General features: G+C 39.4%; 1 protein-coding gene across 1 annotated transcript in view; it reads right to left on the bottom strand.

The window, feature by feature from the left end:
- Positions 1-16,545, bottom strand: part of BCKDHB (branched chain keto acid dehydrogenase E1 subunit beta) — a 232,052-nt gene that overhangs the window by 69,503 nt on the left and 146,004 nt on the right. The window lies entirely within an intron of this gene.

The following is a 16,545-nucleotide window of genomic DNA, read 5'->3' as shown; positions in this document are numbered from 1 at the left end:
GCTACCTCTCTTAGGAACACTAGAAATTTGCCTTGTAGGACAGCTCTGTGTACATCTGTCATTAGCCTTTCCAACCGCACTCAAAATCACAAATTTGAACACGAGGACTATTTATACTTAGGTCTATTGCCAAACACAGCATATGACAAATAAGCATTAAATTGAGCCAATAATGGGGCGCCTGGGTGGCTCAGTGTGTTAAAACCTCTGCCTTCAGCTCAGGTCATGAACCCAGGGTCCTGGGATCGAGCCCCACATCTTTCTGCTTGGCGGGGACCCTGCTTCCTCCTCTCTCTCTGCCTGCCTCTCTGTCAACTTGTGACCTCTGTCTGTCAAATAAATTTTTAAAAAATCTTTGAAAAATAAAAAATAAAATAAAATAAATTGAGCCAATTATGCTTGTTTTATTATCTTGGGACCAGCATATATATTAGTAAAACAAAACATTTTGAAAAAAATACTTGAGGGGCACCTGGGTGGCTCAGTGGGTTAATGCCTCTGCCTTCAGCTCAGGTCATGATCCCAGGGTCCTGGGATCGAGCCCCCCATCTGGTTCTCTGCTCAGCGGGGAGCCTGCTTCCTCCTCTCTCTCTCTCTCTCTCTCTGCCTGCCTCTCGCCTACTTGTGATCTCTGTCTGTCAAATAAATAAATAAAATCTTTTAAAAAAAAATACTTGAGGGCGCCTGGGTGGCTCAGTGGGTTAAGCCGCTGCCTTCGGCTCAGGTCATGATCTCAGGGTCCTGGGATCGAGTCCCGCATCGGGCTCTCTGCTCAGCGAGAAGCCTGCTTCCCTCTCTCTCTCTCTGCCTGCCTCTCCGTCTACTTGTGATCTCTCTCTGTCAAATAAATAAATAAAATCTTTAAAAAAAAAATACTTGAGCATCTTTTTGTTTTTTGTTCTGGGGGGTATTCTTTTTTTTTCTTGGAGACCCAGGCAGGGTTATCTGTACTATCTCTCCCAGCAGGCTCTAACTCAATAGCACAAAATTTAGAAAATGTCAAGTATTCTATACCTAACCACAATACCTAATATATGCTTGTGGATGTGGGCTCAATAAATGTTCTTAATGTTGATTTCAAAAAAAAAAAAAAAAAAAAGGAAGTATACAGACAAGTGATTTAAATGAATCATTAACAAGCCTCCAATTTTCTGATGCCTTTAAGCCCTCAGAAGAGACTGAATAGAGCTATAAAATGCATTGAAAGGGAAGTCCTAATAAACTAAGATCAAAACCCTGGTCTGATTCTACTAAAGGACTCCTTTGGGCTGACTCTTTCCACTTATTTTTCCTAATCCCAACTGGTTTTAGAATAAGGAGTGAGCAATACAAAATGTTTCTGTTTTTATGTACATCTCTTTTAAATATATGATTGTACCAAAAACGCAAACAGAACATTTCCTTTTCCTGGTGCTGAATATAAATTTTCTTTTTCTAGTGAGAAAAGTTCATGTCACCATGATGATAAAGATATTGTACTGGATGTGTGGTCATTTATTACATAGTTAAGCCATGAGTAAATATGTAAATAAATGAGTCTTAAAAGTTTTTTTCATTTCCTCCATTAGCTCAAACATCAGGCCATAGGTATCATGTTTTTGTGCCAAAACAATTTTTCAGTGATTGAAGCAGCCATTTTCCAGCTGTTTTCCTGTGTTCTTTCTATCACAGCCCTATCGTTTCTCAGCAGGATTTAGAATATTTCCATAAATTCATAACCCACTTCCCCTGCAACTCTTAGCCATTTCTGTTCATGAAAAGAAGTCTTTTTTTTTTTTTTTTTTTTTTTTTTTTTTTTTAAGATTTTACTTATTTATTTGTCAGAGAGAGAGAGAGAGAGAGAGCGAGCACAGGCAAACAGAGTGGCAGGCAGAGGCAGAGGGAGAAGCAGGCTCCCCACAGAACAAGGGGCCTGATGTGGGACTCGATCCCAGGACGCTGGGATCATGATCTGAGCTGAAGGCAGTGGCTTAACCAACTGAGCCACCCAGGCGTCCCATGAAAAGAAGTCTTAACATGTCATTTGGATATGAATATTGTTGACTTCCATGTTGCAGAATTTTAGAAAACTGTTAACAAGAACTATCACAAAGCCAAGCTGTACTTTTGGAAACGCAGTCAGGAAGGAGCCAAGATGTCCTTCAACAGACGGATGGATAAAGAAGATGTGGTTCTGGGGTGCCTAGGTGGCTCAGTGGGTTAAAGCCTCTGCCTTCGGCTCAGGTCATGATCCCAGGGTCCTGGGATCGAGCCCCGCATCTGGCTCTCTACTCAACGGGGAGCCTGCTTCCCACCCCCAGCCCCGCCTGCCTTTCTGCCTACTTGTGATCTCTGTCTGTCAAATAAATAAATAAAATCTTAAAAAAAAAAAAAAAAAAAAAAAAGATGTGGCTCACATATACAATGGAATATTACTCAGCCATCAGAAAGGATGAATACCCATCATTTGCACTGACATGGATAGAACTGGAGGGGATTATGCTACGTAAAATAAGCCAACCAGAGAAAGACAATTATCATATGGTTTCACGCATATGTGGAACATAGAAATAGTGCAGAGGACCACAGGAGAAGGGAGGGAAAACTGAATGGGAAGAACTCAGAAAGGGAGACAAACCATGAGATACTCTAGACTCAGGGAAACAAACTGAGGATTACAGAAGGGAGGGGATCAAAGAGATGGGAAAATCAGGTGATGGGTATAAAGGAGGGCATGTGTGGTGATGAGTAGTGGGTGTTACATGCACATAATGAATCGCTGAACCGTACGTCAAAAACTAATTATGCACTATATGTTGGCTAACTGAGCATAATAAAAAAAAAGATTCCCCCCAAAATAAGTAAAGAAAAAGTGGGAGTACATTAGCTCCTATGTACTACTTGGCAAATCTAGAACCTGACCCAACAGTGAAGACCACTGGCAGTACCATTCCACTACATTTATTATTAATTCTAATGTTTACCTTCACTCAAGTAGTACTGTTTTGTTACCACAGTGTTACAGACATATTGTGTGGTGGGGGAAGGTGTTGATAATTCACATAAAACTCATCTTTAGCATCTAGGTTGTGATTATGGGCTGACAGCAAACTCCATACAGAGAGTTTTGTTTGTTTTGCCATTTTAGTAATTTTTAACCGAAAAGCTCTATGGCATTAAGCACATTAGTATTGTTGCACGATCATCAGCACCATCCACCTGCAGAAGTTTTTCACCTTCCCCAACTGAAATTCTGCGCCCATTAAACAAGAATTCCCCATTCCTCCCTTCCCCTGGGCCCTGGTGACTAGCATCTACTTTCTGTCTCTCATATGAGGAACCTCATAGGAGGGGAATCATATAATATTTGTCCTTTCATGACTGCCTTACTTAGCATAACGTCTCTTCATCCACATTATAGCATTTGTCAAGATCTCCCCCTTTAAGATTGAATAATATTTCACTGTCTGTATACACCACATTTTGTATATCTATTCATCTCTCAGACATGTTAATTACTTCCACATTTTGGCTATTGAGAAAATGCTGCTATGAACATGGGTGTAGAAATACCAATTCGAGTTGCTTCCTTCACTTCTTTTAGGGTATATACCCGGAAGTGGAATTGCTGATCACGTGGTAAAACTATACTACGTTTTTTGAGGAACTGTCTTACCAGTTTCCAAGGCATCTGCACCATGTTACATTCCCACCACCAGTGCACAGGGGTTCCAATTTCTCTACATCCTCACAACATTTGTTATTTTGGTTTTTGGTCTTTTTACAGTAGTCATCCTAATGGGTAGAGGGTGATATCTCACTGTGGTTTTAATTTGTATTTCCTTAATGATTAGTGATGTCTCATCACTAACCATTTTTTTATAGCATTAGTATTAATGGTAGAGTGAGCATTAACACTATTTTTATTTTTATTTTTTTATATATATTTTTTAAAGATTTTATCCATTTACCCGACAGACAGAGAGCACAAGCAGGCAAAGAGGCAGGCAGAGAGAGAGGAAGGGAAGCAGGCTCCCCAGTGAGCAGAAAGCCCGACGCGGGGCTCAATCCCAGGAAACTGGGACCATGACCTGAGCCAAAGGCAGAGGCTTAACCCACTGAGCCACCCAGGCGCCCCTCACTAACAATTTTTTAATAAGGCTGTTTGATTTTTGTTGTTAATAAAATAGTTGGCTTATGCATCTACTGATGTATTATATGTTGGCTAATTGAACATAATTAAAAATGCTTACACATCAAATTTCTAAATCAGCCTCTTTGAGGACTGGAAATAAAATCTCTTCATAATATAATATTCCGAGTAGGAAAATATATCATCATACTCAGCTGTTCACCATGCCCTCTTTCTTAGAAAAGCATATATCTGGTTTACTGACTATCCCCTGTTCTGAAATAAACACAAAGACATGTTTCCTAAGATCAATAATGTCACATACTTCCTTGCCCAGACTGATTATCTAAAACGGCATTCCTCTCCTGAAAAAATTTCAATGGTAAATCAGCTAATCAGAATCACTAAGATAACTTCCACAGAGTAAAAGCACTGAAGTCCACTGCCCAAGAAAATAATGGGGTCTAGTTACATAATAGAGAAATTTCTGAGCCTCCTGTCTTTGTTCCCTACTCTGCCAGTAATTAGGAAATAAAATAATGCCAGCTAAGAAAGTTTGGAACATTGGTACCAACCAGAAAATCACCATCATCTTATTTATTATATGCAACTTCCCAATTAATTTTTAACATTGTATAAAGTCCAAAGGTCACTGGTTCATGTCAAAACAACTTATTGAACCACTCACTGTGTCAGTACTAGGGAAACAAAGATGAGTTAACCCAGGTCCCAAAGGACTGTAATATGGGTTGCCACAATATCCTAGGACAAAGCATACTTAAGAAAGAAAGAAATTAAAGAATCCTGGAATTAAAAGTCATGTTCCATTTGTTAAAAACAAATTATATTTAGAATTTTAAATTTCGACTCTTAAGATCTTTTCTAAAATAACACTGAAAAAGTGAATTTCTCTCTTCTTAAAACAAACCACAATTACTAATATTCACTCCTTGTCTATTCATAAGCCTCTACTTGGCAAATTTTTCTTAAGTGTTGACAACAGAGGGAAATACTATGTCTGGCCATCATAAGAGTTCCACAGGGTAGAAACTGATATCATCCCCCGTGCTCCCAGCATACCATGAATAATAAGAAAGTGACCCTAACCAAAACTAGCACTGTCAGCCAGTTATGTTTTATACTGCTGTTTTAAGCATGTATCAAGGGTACAATTTTCCCTGAAGCCAGCTGGTTGTCTACCAAGGTAATACTTCTCTAAGGAATGATCAAAAGTATAAACACTGCTACAATTCTGCATCACCATGGATAAATGCTTTTATTTTCTAAAACCTGGTCCAATTCTGTTGAAGCAAATGGGTTTTTAGTCCATTACGAAACAAAAATCATGTGTAGTTCATAACATATGGGCAAGGCTTAAAATCTTTCGGGTCTTTTTTATGACTCAAAAGAGTGGTATAGTAAAACTCCAGGGATATTTCAGGAAAAGTTATACGTATATTTTTTTAGTACATATAACTAAGTTGGCATAGAGAGTAATAAAATACATATATTTCGTACTTTCATTAAAACCAAGAAGATGGGGAGGAACTATTTATATGACAGGTGGAGTCGGGAAAACAATACTTTTGGCAGAAATAGCAGTATTTGTCTAGAAAACACTCACAGATTTGACAGAGAAGGTGAGGGAGGTACACATATCTCAAGGTAAGAATTACAGTATCAAAATCCTTTGCTAACAGAATTAGTGAGAAGTTATATGCAGTATAATAGTTGTCCAGAAGTCAATATTGAAAAATCAATTTATATCTAGATTTAAACCTCTTTTCTTTTTTTTCAGGGATAGCACTCTGAAATTTTCTTTCCTTATAAACCACAAAAATATCAACAGTCCATTCCTCTTTGATTTACAATTCTCTGCTCTGCAACTTTTTTATTGACAAGGACTAATAAAATAGAATAAGAAAACCGTGGCCATTATACCACAAAAAGTGACATATGCCTATAATAGCTTATGAAAGACAAAGTCATTTTGTTGAGGAGTGGTCCAAGAAGATTGTGCTTGTTGACTTACTTTATTGTAAGTTGGTCATTTTACTCTATCCTTTATGAATACAGTTATTATAGGAGAAAATATCATTTTAACCAATGAAAATGTTCCATTGCTCTAATAATTTTAAAAAATAAGTTAAAAATAAGAATGAAATAGCACCTCATCCATTAAAGTCACAAAATAACTTAAATTTCAATACTTGCAAGGTTACGTGTGCAATGTAAAGCACCATAAATCTTCTGAGAAACACTTTGGGAATCTATTTATCAAAAGATCCTAATGTTCAGATTCCTACGATAACCAATCTCAGTTTTAAAAAGTATTCTCCGAAAAGAATCCAAATGTAAAATACTGGGCTTCTGTTTTAAAATAATCGTATGCATGTAACTAGGTTTTAAAAAAAAACTTGAAAGTTTAAGAAACACTCTTTTAGAAACATGGTTTCACACTAAAGACTCCAATACCCAATACCGGGGCACCTGGGGGCCTCAGTGGTTAGGTGTTTGCCTGCCGCTCAGGACATGATCCTGGAGTCCTGGGATCAAGCAGTGTCAGGCTCCCTGCTCAGAGAGAATCCTGCTTCTCCCTCTCCCATTTCCCCTGCTTGTGTTCCCTCTCTCGCTATCTCTCTCTCTCTCTCTCTCTCTGTCAAATAAATAAATAAACTCTTTAAAAAAAAAAAAGACTAGTACCATATTTGGCTCAAGGGTAAACTCTGTTTAAAAGGGCTAAGCACTTGAGAAATACTGTATTTCAATGCCTTCCGGTTACCATACACAGCATACTGTCTAAAACCAAGGACATAATGATTTTGCTTCATCTGCCTAACTTCTTCCAGCCCCCGAGTTTATGATCCAACATTCAGAGGGGCAGAAAAGCAGGTAGAGAAAAACTGGAGCGTAGGAGAAGCTTCGACCTGGAAGCACAGCTCCTGTCCTGGGGTTTCAGGCTGGGAGCTGATGGCCTACCCTTTGGCTTAGAAATTAGAGAAAACAGACAGAGCAGAATCAAAGAGCACATGATCTGATGGACACTGGGTGTTATACGCAACTGATGAATCGCTGAACACGACATCAAAAACTAACGATGCACTTCATGCCGACTTATTGAATTTAAATTAAAAAAAGAAAGAAAGAAAGCATGCAAAACATCTCAAAAAAAAAAAAAAGTGAACCCCACACTCTGGCCCCTGACAAATGAGTCTGGACAAAATGATATCGCCCTGTTCAAAAATGAGTAAAGGAAGCAAAACACAGAGTAAACCATTCATCCTAATTGGGAAAAAAAAATTCTAGACAGTATCATGATTATTCAAAGAAAAAGCATGCCTCTGAAAATGATCTACTCCAGAGCCAGAAGAAAGTGTTAAGCAACTACTGTGCATTGTCACAAGAATACAAGGTCTAGTCTCTAAGAGACAGGAATCAAAATTCTAAGGAGATTGGATGGCTGGGTGAAGGATACAGATGACATCTGAAATTCTCACATGGGAACTAAAACCACAAGAATAAATCTTAAATTCCCAGTGGTAACAGATCCTGGGTATCTCCCTCCTACTGCCTGCACTCCATCAGTCTGGTACAGCACTCCACTGTTTGTAGACTTCAAAATTATATGCTGTATGAATGAAAATGGATTCCTTGGACCCCATGCAAGTGTCCAAAAACACGGAGGCAAGAAGCAAGTGCAAAGGAAAGCAAGGTGAGTAACAAGAGGGGTCTTTTCTTTCCCTGGCCACAGCATGGCGGTGAGGAGTTTCTCCCTAGCTTCCCTCCACTTCCTTGGACATCGGAGCACCTGTGCTAAAGAAGCACAGACAGGGCTTCCTCCTTTTCTCCTTCCATTTTCCCTTTCCCAAAGTCCACCTGGGGCCAGCTATTACCCAAACTGGACTGAGGCCAGGAGGAACAAGGAGCCGGAGGAAGGAAAGGAGACCCTTCCGCCCAGTCTGATGGCAACTTCAAGGCACAGTATTAATCGGAGATGGCCAACCATTGGCTTTCTTTTGGCAAGAGACACAAAACAAATGTCTCAAGGACCCTGGAGAGTAATGTGCATAACTGAGGCAATAATAAGTGGTGGGAAGTGTGGACAAAGCAGAGAACAGTCTCCGACTTAGGTGGTCAGATCTTCTTTTTTTTTTTTCCTCCAAATACTGTGAAAGCCAAGCAAAATATGCCTCCAGACGGATTCCGCCTAAGAGCTACAGCCTATACTTTACAGAAACATCTTTCTGGCAGAATAACACTTTTTTTTTTTTTTTTCACATGTCAAGATGCACTTTCTGCCATGTTATCTTTACCCACAAAATTATACACTGAATTAGGCAGCCTTCCATTCTGGCCTTACCAAACATTTTGTGGATGTTTACCAGGATAAACATCCATTTCGTTGAATGTAACATTTAGCAGAGCAGACAAGTGTTTCAAAAGAAAGGCACTTGGGCCATATTTTCACCATGTGCTTCTAAAACCCATAAAAACAATAAGCTATCCAAGGTAACGTGTAACTCTGTTAAGTGGGTTTTCAGTAGTCCTGCTATACTCTCCAAAATGCCATCATAAGTGGACAATGACAGCGTTTGAAATTTTAAATGTGCAGGGGGAAAAAAGTAGTCCACAGCTCTGAAATGCCTCCCTACGACGTGCTCGGTAACAGTGTCCTCCATCACCTAACCGCAACAACACCAGTGTGCCTCCACGCCAGTGAAAGACTGAAAGTCAGCTTGCCAATTCTGATTAGTCCTTCATAGATTAAAACTTTTTTCTACTCCCAAAAATATAATTTTCTAGAAAACTTTCTTCAGATAAAAGGGAATCTATCACATTCTTTATCACCTCCACCTTCCCCTACCCACCAGCGCCACCACCAGTTTTTGAAAGTGGAAGTGGAAATTGCTAATTTTGGCCATCAGTATTGGAATGGGGCCTGGCCAACGGCAGTAACCGTAACGTCCAAAGTTGGTGTGCCAGCCTTAGCCATAAGGAACAGGTAGAAAGAGGAAGTCCAGATGCCACGGCCAGCATTTTAAAGCAGGGGAAGGGAATGAACGGGGTACCATGAAAATGGTTTACTTCAGGACCCACACAGAAAAGGGGCTGGAGAATCCAAAATCAAAATGATGAAGATGGGACCATGAGGTTTTCCCACAGTCATGATGGGGCTCAAGATAATGGGTATTTACCACCTTAGCATCACTGCTGCCAACCTCCCAGAGGTTACCAACCCCCTAACCTGCTACATTTTAGGCTCCAAAGGGTTTTGTACTTCGCTAATCATAAATTCATTTCTGTTAGATACAGAAATGGATGTTCTTGAATCTATCATACACTACCCCCTTAGTTCTAATGGTGATTAATGTCATAATTATTTCCAATAAATTAAGGAAAACATACTAGGGTTTTGTTATTCTTTTGAGTCCTAAAAAACTTGTAGGAAATTGCTCATAAATCTCTCTTAAAGAAAAATAATCATTTTTTCACATCTGTTATAAAAAATGCATGACCCCCTAAAATATGTGTGCTTGTGTTTACAGGCACACCTTTTCCCATTTTTTTATCTATACTATTTGAAATTCATATATTTTAAACTACAGCTTCACATGAAACCAGGAGACCTCCACGAGGGTGGAATATTAACATAACCTTTAATGTTATTGCTCCCCAGTCCCACCCTCCCGCAAAGGAGGGTATCACTTTTCACCGGGACAGCCAACCATAATTCTGAAATCAGAGCAGAGCTGGCTCTGCATGACTAACACTGGACCCAACACTATCCTAGCTGGCCTGGGGCAACAAGGTACCCTGCTCACTGAGCAAGGCAGTGGGAGGGAAGGGTGGCTGGGGACACATATTTGAGACATAAATCTGCAAATTCTCAATAAGCTGCAGCCATTAAGAGCCAGTATCCAACCTGAAAAATGTCAAAGACCAGTTCTTTGAATAAAATGAAGGGGTGAGCTCAGAAAAACTAACAAATGTATCTGCACGACCTTCAATATTGAATTGTTTGGGCACTATTTTGTAAAACCACAAGATAAGAAGTTAACCAGAAAACAAGATCAAGGAGCTGGCATGTATCTTGAAGTCACCGTTTTTATGTAAAGAACTTGAAAGAGAAGTCTCATTCACAAATAGTGGCCCCTAGCATATACTCCCATCCTCTAAAAAACAGAGTTAGTTTTGAAAGAGAGACCATATAAACAGTGAAATGCACCTCAGTGGGCTGATGGGGTGGAGAAAGAGTAAGATTAAAACCAAAACCTAGGGGCGCCTGGGTGGCTCAGCAGGTTAAAGCCTCTGCCTTCAGCTCAGGTCATGATCTCAGGGTCCTGGGATCGAGCCCCACATTGGGCTCTCTGCTCAGCAGGGAGCCTGCTTCCTCCTCTCTCTCTGCCTGCCTCTCTGTCTACTTGTGATCTCTCTCTCTGTCAAATAAAAAAAAAAAAAAACCTAGCTTCTCTAGTTACCAGTTGTGTGGCTTAAGTAAATTAGCTTCTCTGAGCCCAGGTTTTCATCTGTAAAATGGGGATCGTATTGCCTCCTTCCAAGGTTGCTGCGAGAACCACTTACGGTATCCATGATAGGCCAGGCACGCAGACAGTGCTCATGAAATGGTAGCTGCTTGCCATTATTACCATCATGATCATCATCATGGCCAAATTATCATGAACTTAAAGATTGGGAAACTGGTCCTCAAAGGAAAGATGACCCTAGCAAATGTGAGCAATACAAAATCTGAGGGTCAAATAAATTGTTATGCCTAAACAAAATTGAACCTCATTTGAATTAAGTGGTTTCCAAGGTAACATCTGGGCTCTAACAGACTGCAAGCCCTCGCTGAGTGCAGAGCCTGTAACTATGGGCTCCAAGTCACCATCCACTTTCAGCAGGGAAAAACAGTGGTGGGGGACCTCAAGAGAGAGAAGTCATCAGATAAGAGTGTGTGCTTTCCCAGGGCCCATGATCCCAGCCAGTATGCTGCAAACTGCACTCACAGAGGCCCTCGTCTGATGTTTCTCAGCTAGAATAATGTTCAGACCAACTCCCTGCAGAAGAAAATTTTCCAAAACTAATTTATGAATGTATTCTGATACTTAAATGTGCACAAAATGAGAAACTCCTTAGGCATATAGCTTTTATACAGTCATAAACCAAAGAAATTTCAAAGGACATATCAAAAAACAAAAGCAATGAAATTTATACGGATAATATGAATTTAATGTCACCTCCTGAATCTCCGTCCCCGAAGGAGAGTCAAAACAAGGAGATAATGACAGAACAATTTATCTTGCTTTAACCACTGTGTTTTCATGTACACGTATATTAAGCATAGTCTCTATGCTCAGGAGAGCAAGAGAAAGGTTGCCAAGAACATGGACAGGATCTGACCTAATAGAAGTTAAAGGCTGGTCTGTTAATACAGGGCATTCTCGATTCCTAGGTCCGGACCATAGGATACCACCTCTTAGGACATCTTCTAGCAATGGCCTTTTATATATGGAGAAAAATTACATGCAAACAAAGTATACCATAATTAGAAGCATAGTGACATCCATCCTGACTCTGGCTTGGGAGAAAGTTCTGGGGAGGAGTTTGAGAGAGAATTACAACCAAAGAGTGATACACGAAGGTGAAGAATATGGTTTATGTTAACCTGAGTTCCAGAGATAGAATGTGCTTGTGCTGTTCCACTCTTGCTCTGTCTCCTAAGGCCCATCATCGTGGAATAAATGTTGACATTTATTCTCACAGGATCACTGTTTAGGAGATAAACCCCAAACCAGGAACCCTGGGCTGAGAGAAGGCAGAGCCTCACCCTCCCGCTGCTCGGGTATAGCTCAGAGCCATTTTTAACCCCCAAGCATCAAATCCACCAAAGGGACAAGGTAGGACAAAATGCCAACACACAGGAAAGATGGGAAAGAGAGGGTCAGTAATCATCTGCTGCTTCAGAACTTTTTATTCCAGAGATCTACAGGCTAGAGATGAAAAAAATGTTTGCAAGCCTGACTCTTTTTAAGGAAGTTAAAGCTTTGTTGAGGATTTTCTCTGGTATCCTTCGAAAGGAAGTGTCAGAATCCATTACTATTGCCTCTCTGTGTAATCAGCGTTCTACGGGTTCTCTGAGAGTCAGATAAACAACTGTTGATGTCCCTTAAGGCTCCAAAAGTCCCTGAAAATATGAATCCTTAGCTCAGTTTAGTGACCTTTTCTCTTGGAAAAGCTGTCCATGAGCTGGTGAAAATAACCTGCCACTGATCTCTGAATGCTTTCAGACTTTCAGGAAGAAACAGTGCCTCCTCCAACTCTCCATTTAATACTGTTTCAGTCAAACAAGGAAAAAGAAAAAGTCTATGAAGAAATTAATGTAGAAGATATACTAAAGAGCCAGAACAGTAAGTGGGAAATTAAGGATACATAATAGGGAATACTTTTTTTTTTAAGATTTCATTTATTTATTGGAGAGAGAGAGGCAGAGATGCACAAGCTGGGAGGAGAGAGAGAAGCAGGCTCCAGGGAGCCCGATGCGGGGCTTGATCCCAGATCATGACCTGAGCTGAAGGCAGCCACTTAACCGACTGACCCACTTATAATAGGGAATACTTAACCATGAAATTTAAATCCTGAAAATGTGCATTATTATTATACATCATTCCCTGACTTATAGGTTTTATCATAAAAACAGAAAAAAATATGTATCAGTTACCCAACACAGGATATTTACATTTACATTATATATCATACACATATACATACATGTAAGTATATAGTATCAGATATACGTGTGTGCATATGTATGTATATATTTGGGGGGCAAGGTATGTGGGGGTGTGCAGACAAAGATATTAAAGAGGAACTAGGAATTCTTTTTTTCTTTAGTCAGTCAGCTGAATGTAAGAATATATGCCTCATACAGGAAGGACTTTTTTTTTTTAAGACTGGGCCATGGTACCTCGGTACGTAGTAGCTGCCCAGTAAACTAATTTGTCAAAGGGCTAAACATAATTTTTTTTTCTTTTAAAAAGTGGACTCATAACAAAGAAACTACAACTCTAACAGGAAAATTTATCCTTCCAAATTTATTCTTATTTATTCCCCAGCTTTACTGAGACAGAACTGACATAACATTGTGGAAGTTTTTCTTGTTTTTTTTTGTTTTTAAGATTTTGTTTATTTATTTGACAGAGAGAGATCACAAGTAGGCAGAGAGGCAGGGAGAGAGAGAGGGGGAAGCAGGCTCCCTGCTGAACAGAGAGCCCAATGTGGGGCTCGATCCCAGGACCCTGGGATCATAACCTGAGCTAAAGGCCGAGGCTTTAACCCACTGAGCCACCCAGGTGCCCCAATATTGTGGAAATTTATGGTGTGCAATGATTTGATACACGTATATATTGCAAAATGATTACCACATTAAGGTTTGTTAACATTCATCACCAAACATGGTTGCAATTGTACGTGTGTATGTGTGTGTGTGTTTGTAATTGGTAAAAACTTTTAAGATCTACTCTCTTAGAAACTTTCAAGTACACAACACGATATTGTTAACTATAATCACTGTGTTGTGCATTAGACCCCCAGAACTTACTTATCTTACAACTTCAAGTCTGTACCTTTGACTACCTTTACTCATTCCCCCCACCTCCTATACCCACCTCTGTTCCTGGCAACCACCAATCTGTTCTGTTTCTATGGGTTTAGGGTTTTTTTTAGATCCCACATACAAGGGAGATCATATTATAGTATTTGTCTTTCTCTGTGTGAAATTTATTTTTAATAATGTAGGTATTCACATTTGTAAGCAACTAAAGAATCATAAAATCACACAAAAAACTACTAGATTTTTTTAAAGTAAAATCACCTATCATGAATATGCAAATTTGAAAACATCCTCTCCTATTAGCCAGAAATTGTCTCTTAGAAATCTCTGTTTTGAACAATATTGTCCAAAAAAGGGTGGGTACTATGAGACACTACATTTATCATGGCTAAATATTAACAATCCTATTTCGTGCCTGAAAAGCTAAGCTAACAGGTGTCAGTTTTTTAATTTTAAAAGTTTGACTGAAGCCTTAAAGAAAGCTACCTGGTTTTACCAACACAGGGAAAAGTGCTTTTCAGTTAAATCTAGGAGGAATTACCATGAGACTGTTTGCTTTCTAAATAAAACAGCTGAACTATAATTACAAAAATTGGCAATCTTGGGGCACCTGGGTGGCTCAGTTGGTTAAGCATCCAACTCTTGATTTCGACTCAGGTCATGATCTCAGGGTAGTAAGATTGAGGCCCCATATCTGGGTTGGGAGCCTGCTTAAGATTCTCTCTCTCCTTCTCTGTCCATCCAACCCCCAACTGGCACCGCCCCTGCTTCTCTCTCTTAAAAAAAAAAAAAAAAAAAAAAAAAATTGGCAATTTTGTGAATTTAGATAGAGGTTTCCTTAAATAATTATACATGTATACATACATACATACACATATAGGCATATAGACACACTTACGTATACATACACACATGCACACAGATTGTATAAATACATATAAGTGTGACATTTAAAAAGTTAAATAACATGAAATCATTTTTGCCAACTCTGAATTTTATTGACTTAAGCTTACTATTTGCTGACAACCTAATGACCCAAAGGAAAATTAATGGTTTCTTAAAGATAACTTCCAACCTTTAGTGGTGTGAGATAATAGAAAATACATACTAGTTTCTTCCCCTAGTTCCTTGCACAGAGATCCTAAAACTTTTGTAATTTCCTAAGTGATAAGCACACCAAGAATATCTTTTATTTGATTATTTGGTTTTTGCCCTAGTTCCTAATACAGGGCTGAAGTTCTTGTAATTTCCTGAGACAGGATTGTCTGTTGTCCTAATGAGGCAACTCTGTGTAGGTTCTTGGATGACTCCTGGATGGGAGCTAGTCACCTGACAGACCAAGCCATGATAAGAAGCTTGGAATTTTCACCCCTCCCCCAATCTCTTGAGAAGGGAGACCTGCTGAAAATGGAGTTAAAAACTGATCATGCCTACATAATGAAGCCTCCATAAAAATTCCAGTAGTATGGGGTTCAGAGAGCTTCCAGGTGGGTGAACATTATCCATGTACCAGGAGGGTGACATAGCCCAACTCCATAGGGATACGAGCTCTAGAGCACAGCGCCCTCCCACACTTGGCCTATCTAAAACTTCATCTGTCTGTTCATCTGTATCCTTTATTATATCCTTCAATAAGCTGGCAAACAACAGTGCCTAAGTGTTTCTGTGAGTTCTTTAGGCCACTCTAGCAAATTAATTGAGCCTAAAAAAGGGTCACAGGAACCTCCAATTTATAGTCAAATTGGACAGAAGTTGTAGATAAACTGGGGACCCACTACTTGCAATTGGCATCTGAAGTGGGGTGGGAGCCGTCTTGTGCAACTGAGGTCTGACCCTGGCTATCTCCAAAGAGACAGTTAATAGAGTCAGAATAGAGTTAAACTGTAGGACACCCCACTAGTGTTGGAGAATTGCTGGGGGGGGCCACACCTTCAGTGACCAGAAGTGTTGTGAGTGTGGTAGTAGTGTGAAAGTAAGGAAGACATGAAGGGGAAGGAAAGACAGAGTTTCTTCCAATACAGGGAGAAATAAACAAAGGCAAACGGCATTACAGCACAAATCACTTCCCTGCGGGCAGAGTCATCCTACCAGAACCCAGTAGTCAAATTTCTGCAGCTGGCTTATTGTCTTATCACTTGTCCCTAAATAATTTTCATGACTAGGATAATATATTTAAGATTTTTGTATATTTAAATGTTTCCTAATAAGAATAAGAAACAGTATATGCAGTATATGAGGAATATTCATTATGCTTAAGAGGCTAGGATATATTCCATATGCCATTACACAACATAATTCCAATATGGACAACTGAGTTTCCATTGTTCTCTAATCACATGGAACCAACCCATGATTTTCATCCCTCTCTGCTTTAAGACAGGGATAAAATCCTTCTCATTTTATTATCCTGTAACATGGAAAGCTGATGGCTCTCTCCGTATTTAGTTTCCCCCCACTACATACTACACAGAGATCTTGGGCTCCCACGTGATGAACAATCTGCAGTGATCTGAATGTTGTCCTTTCATTTTTTGTAAATTAAAGTATTGAGGAATTAATACCCAAAGTTTTTAATTATAGAAAGAGGCCACTATCAGTGGAAAGGGAGAAAGAAAATGTGAAAAACCTTTCATGGAAGATTCATTTTTGGCAAATTGTAGAAGAATGGCTATTTTTAACAGATCTTGGGCAAAACAGTAATTACTACATTATAATTCTCACGAGGAATTATATAGGACACATCTCTTTTCCATACAGCCGTTTATGCAGGTACAATGTACAGTCAGCAAAGCTAATAAGGTACAAAACCAATAAAAGTAACACT

Source organism: Lutra lutra, chromosome 6, assembly GCF_902655055.1.
Source record: "Lutra lutra chromosome 6, mLutLut1.2, whole genome shotgun sequence".
NCBI classification, from domain to species: Eukaryota; Metazoa; Chordata; class Mammalia; order Carnivora; family Mustelidae; genus Lutra; species Lutra lutra.
The sequence above is the reverse complement of the archived record's forward strand: the minus strand, read 5'-3'. Positions and strand labels throughout refer to the sequence as shown.